Source organism: Centruroides sculpturatus, unplaced genomic scaffold (assembly GCF_000671375.1).
Source record: "Centruroides sculpturatus isolate CEXI.00-Female unplaced genomic scaffold, Cexi_2.0 scaffold1767, whole genome shotgun sequence".
Taxonomy (NCBI): Eukaryota; Metazoa; Arthropoda; class Arachnida; order Scorpiones; family Buthidae; genus Centruroides; species Centruroides sculpturatus.
In genome coordinates, this window is record NW_019385973.1 from 23403 (window position 1) to 29402 (window position 6000).

A 6000-nucleotide genomic window follows, 5' to 3' on the forward strand; every position below is an offset into this window, starting at 1 on the left:
ATTTAGAAAATATAACATAAAGTTTAGTTATACTGTAAAGTAGTTCGGTTCACTTTGCTTTTATCGCCTGTTTCCTGTTTAGACTATTTACAACGAGAATTTCGTGACCATCATAATGAGGAACTTTCTGATTACGTGTTTTGCTAAATATACTCGAATACACAAAGCGAAGTTTAGTTACTGTTCATATTTTAAGTCACAGAAGTGTCAACTTTGGTGTAAATCAGGGGTGTCCAAAACGTGGCGCATTGGACGATTACAAGTGGCGCTTTAGTCAGTTCTGAGCAACATTGCCAGATTTGGCTTCTTTGCAATTAAGAATATTACATAGAAAAATTAATTTTCTATAGTCTTAGCAAGTACATTTGTTGCACAATTCGTTGCAATCTACTTTCCAGATAAAATTAATGTTCTCCGCACAGTAAATTACAGTGTATGCATGCATTTTGAGTCTTGCAATCTGTATTTCCGATCAGTTTACAGGCATGTAAATGGCAGAAAACATTTATTGTGATTAAAGTTATCGCCGAAAAATCACGAATGGTTTTTTTAATTTTATCATCAAATCTTGGGTTATTAAAAGATTTTTAGGGGTTGGCTTCTTTTGGGCTACATTTTAAAAAATATTTGGTTACAAACACTAAAAACATCAGGCAACACTAGTTCTGAGTGAGTGAGCCTTGGAGTAAGACAGTATAAAAAGTGTTGGAGTTATGTGGCGCATCTGAACTCGTCTGTCAAAAAATTGATGCATGGTTTGCAAAAGGTTGGCCACCCCTGGTCTAAATAAATACATGTAAATTCAGAAGAGATTGGCCCTATAATAATGTTTAGAATAAAAAAACTGTTTGTAATAAAAATTTTATAATTTTATACGTTATATAAAGAAAATTCTGTGATTGTTGTTATAGTCTTCAGATTTTCATTGATATTTTACCCTCAGCTTATAATTTTTAAATTACAATTTGTTTGCGTAATTAATAATAATTTTTCTTTTTTGGACAGAACACGTCGTTTCAAGATCCAGGTGATATTATCTACTGAGGAACTATTTACCATCAAATAATAATAAATAAGACTTTTGTGCAGCACTTTATTTGGTGAGTATTATAGAAATTAATTTTAACGATTATTTACAGTTAGTTGTAATTAAATTCACTTTAACGTAGATAATTATTATGTCATATTTTGATATTTGTTAAAATTCTGAATACAAAGAAGTGAAATTTCAGAATTTAACTGTATAGTCTAGTAAACAATAGATTTTTAGGGTATTGACGTGAGTAGTGTAAATTTGATACGATGGGGTATAAAAATTAATTAGTATTAATTAGTATATAAATTATATAACAAACTTTGAAAATTTTTTTTTTAATTATATTGAAATAAAGACCGATACAGTATAGATTATATTTATTTTGTATAAGAATTTAATATAAATTAATAATACAAAACGATAACAACTTTTAAAAACTTGATTCCCCTCTGTCATACCCTGAGCCTACTCGTGTGGACCTGCGCTACGCTATTCGTTGAAATGAATAGCAACATGGGCAGTGAGTATTTTTTTTTATCTGCAGATAATATACGATTTGAGTTAAAAAAACGATTTGTTCTTAAAGAAAAATATGATTGGCTGTTAGTTTTTAACGAAGATGTGATTGATATCGCGAATATTACCATATTCGCGATATCAATCACATCTTCGCACAATAAGCAAACTATGGTAATATATATCTTAAATAACGGAATTATTGGACCGCATTTTTTAATCTATTTCGTTAATTTTACTAATCTCTGTAGATAATATACGACTGGTTGCTAGTTTTTAAAGAAAATATGATTGGTTCTTATAATATTTAACTAATTTAAAATTGATATAATTTTCTTCTTCATCGAATTTTATTTCAGTTTTCTTTTATTATATCATGAATGATGTTACTAATATCGTGAATATAGAAAAACAAACTGTGAACATTTTTGGTAATATATTTTTTAACGGAATTATTGGAGAGAAATCTTTCTCTACTACACCTAAAAGCGGTCCTCTGAAGTAAGCTGTGGGACTGCATTCTTTAATTAATCTGTGACCGTAGGGTCGGTGTCTCTTTGACATTACGTCAGGAGACCTGAATCTGACACCACCGAGTCTCTGGGGGACTCGGAAATTGCGACGTTACGTCTGAAGATTCGCGAGCGGTAGCGTGTGAGCGCTTGGATTCGGAGTAGAGGTGAGAAGAGAGACAAGGAAGTGACTTACTCGGACTCCATATTTTCTAACAAATAACAATTTTAATAAAAACTAAAGGAAATACAGATATATTCTATCCCTAATCATGCTATTTTCTTTGAGAGAGAGAGTTTACACACGAATCGCGGGTTGATAAATACCTTGATTCTGGGTCGAAAGATCGGTAGTTACGCCGATGATGATACGCCGATGGAAAGTTCTTTCCACTAGTTTTTGTCCGTTAACTGAAACTCGGAGGTGTGGAAGCACGGAAGTGGGGTGAGATTCTTAAAGAGACACGGTGTTACTTCTGGATTCTGGTGCACGGGTTTTATCCTGATCGAGGATTTTAATCCTGGAAGATGATTTTTATTCGGGAGGACGACTTTTGTTGAGCTGACTGTGTGAAGACGACTGTTGTAGAAGGACTTCGGATGACGACTAGCCTCGGGGTCCTTTTTCCTTTTCCGTTCTTATTCCTCTTGGGTTTTTCCATGAGGTCAGGTGGTTGCCGTTAAGGGTCTCGAGTCCAATATGAATTCTCCATCAAAAGTTCCTGGTGACACATCCCTGACTAACGTGATCCGACTCAACAAGGAACAAACTCCGTGGAAAATAATTTTTATGGCTTTTAGCCTAACTCGATAAAACGCTCGAATTTAACCTATTAAATTTTCCAATAATTATAATTTAAAATAACACTTTATTGTGGGTCTGCTCGTCCCTCACATCACCCCGGCCTTTCCAAAATCGGGCTTGTTCTGAGTGAGCACGATCGATTTTAATGAGCTGAAGTTTCAATGGAAGGTAGAGGATGTAGGATATTTCCTTGAGGTTCTTGATATTTTCGATGAAATTTGACTTGACAATGAGAAGGACCTGTCTTGTAAACACATTATATTTAAGAGTCTCTCTCTCTCTCTTTGAGTGAATAATACTAACATGAATTATTTCCGACATTGATATAATTATTTTTATGATATGGTTATCATTCTAATTAATTATTTTCGACAATATGATTTTTTTTGCGATATACAGAGGTTTAATGGATTTATAATCTACTCTCTCTCTCTCTCTCTTGTTAATTTTGTCTGTTGTCTTAATTAACTCTGTCTTGTTAATTTTGGTTGACCGCTATTTCCTTCCTTTGACGGGCTAGCCTTTCGTTTGGGAATTCGACTTCGTCTAGGTGTCGGGAGAATCCAGGGATGTTCGTCCACTGGTCCCCAGCTGCATAATGCATGCGAATGAGAGGAAGTAGGTTCTCTTGGTTCTTCTCTAGGGATAGATTCTATTATTCTTTCTTCACTTTCGGAATCGTCTTCCTCGGATTCTAAATCCGTTTCTGGTTGTGGTTGAATTTCGGTGAGAATAAATTCGTCCCATGGGTTCGCACTTAGGGAAGGTTGGCTGGATAATACCTTAGGTTGTGTAGATGTTGGTGTAGGAGAGCGGTCTAAACTTTCTGACCTTTCGAATTCTTGTCTAGCGGTGCAATGTTTCAATCTATTAGCATGAACTTGGAGTTGTTTCTTCGTTTGAATATTTTTAATAAGGAACGTGACAGGACTTAATTTGGATATGATACGAAATGGCCGGGGTCCATTAAATGACCATCGGGGTGCTAATTTCCTTTTCACCCTTGAGGAAGGACAACCTCATTAAGGAAGACTCGATCGCCTTCCTGAAATGTAGGAATTTTATGAGTTTGGCGATGTATTTTTTGACGTTCTCTGGCTGCTGCTTCAGCGTATTCTTGTGTCAATAGATGGGCACTGGCCATTCGAAGGTGGAGTTCCGACGCGAAGTTATCTTCTACATCGTATTTAGTTCTGGTCAGACGGGTGATAAGGTCAAATGGGTAAATTGGGTCTCGTCCATACAACAGAAAAAATGTGACTGTCATTCGTAGAAGAGTGGACGGTAGTGTTATATGCAAATAAGGCGTAGGAAATTCATTCATCCCAGTCTTTTTGGTCTTTGGCTACGTAGTGTGAGATAATATCAACAAGAGTTTTATTGAATCTTTCAACTATCACATTACAGGCAGGGTGATAAGCGGTTGTAAGAAGTCGCTTAATATAAAGCAATTCGCATACTTCCTTGAGCATCTTTGAGATTAAATTTAAGGCTCGATCTGTAAGAAGTTGTACAGGAGTTGAATGGCGTAAAACAATGTTGGTAACGAAGGCTTTGGCGATAGTTTTGCTATGAATATCGGGTAAAGGAATCGCTTATGCATATCGGCTGAAATGGTCCACAAAAACTAAAATGCATTTATTTCCGTTGGTTGTAATAGGCAAAGGACCGATAATGTCCATAGCCGTCCGTTCAAATAAATGGGTGAGGGGAGCGAATAACTGTAGTTCAGCTTCTGTTCGTTTGTCTTTTCGCTTATATATAGCACATCGTTGACATTCTTTGCAATGAGTTTTTATATCTTTATTCATGGTCTGCCAATAAAATAAAGTCTGGAGTTTTTGTTGCATTCTTCGTGCTCCCATATGTCCTCTCTGACAGGAGTATCATGATAAGTATGTAGTATATATAAAATCAATACGGATGGAATAACTAATTGTTCTAGGAAGTCTCTTTGATTGCTAGGTTGTAAATCATAAAGAGCTCCTTCCTCATCTAGGAAGAATTGGTTCTTAAGATTTGAATCTTGTGTGGTTCTATCTTCCAGTTGCTGAATTATAGGATTCCATTTTGGATCTCGTCTCTGTAAATCTCGGATTTGGGCTTTGGAGTATATTGAGTCAAGGTTTTCTTCAGCCTCTACGATCTGTCTGATAGGAATGCGACTTAAAGCATCGGCGTTTCTATGACATTCTCCCGCTTTATGCCTTACTTCGAACTTAAATTCTTGCAAAAATATAATCCAACGAGCTATTCGAGAGTTTGTGCTAGAGTCTTTATTGCTCATAAGCCATTTCAAGGGTCTGTGGTCAGTGAGAATAATGAATTTCCTCCCATATAAATAAGGTTTGAAATATTTGGTAGCCCAAACAACCACTAGGCACTCCTTCTCAGTAGTACTATAATTTTTCTCGGATTTCCGCAATATGCGACTGGCATAAGCGATTGGCATTTCTCCTCGTTCATCTTCTTGTGATAATACTGCTCCTATAGCCTCATTAGAAGCATCTGTAGCCAGTATAAAAGGTTTGGTAAAATCAGGAGATTTTAACAGTGGGGCGGATGTAATGATTTCTTTTAATCTCTCGAAACTCCGCTCTTGCTCTTCTCTCCATTGGAATTGAGAGTCATTCTTTAAGAGATCGGTCAGGGGCTTTGCGATATCTGCGTAAGATTTTATGTGGCGCCGGTAATATCCAGTTAAACCTAGAAACGACATTATATCATTAATATGTAAATTGTCGACTATAAATTCGTATCTTCTATTATCAGGACTTATTATACTGGTTTTACAGATAATATTACAAAGATTAACAGAAAACAATTTTTATTTTATTTCGTATACCTGGACACACACAGTTTTGCGTTTCGGACATATTCGTCCCTCCTCAGCAGGTATTTATATATGTTCTATAAAACAATAAAATTTTTATTAAAATTTACATTTTAAAATTTTCCGACAAAAATATTTAATGATAAATAATAAAAATAATAACCTCGCTCAGACCTTCTACCCATTTCGCGCGTTAATCAATAGGTGGACTCATTTTCACGGTGAAATGAGACTGCTTATTTTCGGAAAATAACTTAATGCTGGTGTTGCTTATCAGAGTCACGAAAAAGTTTGACTG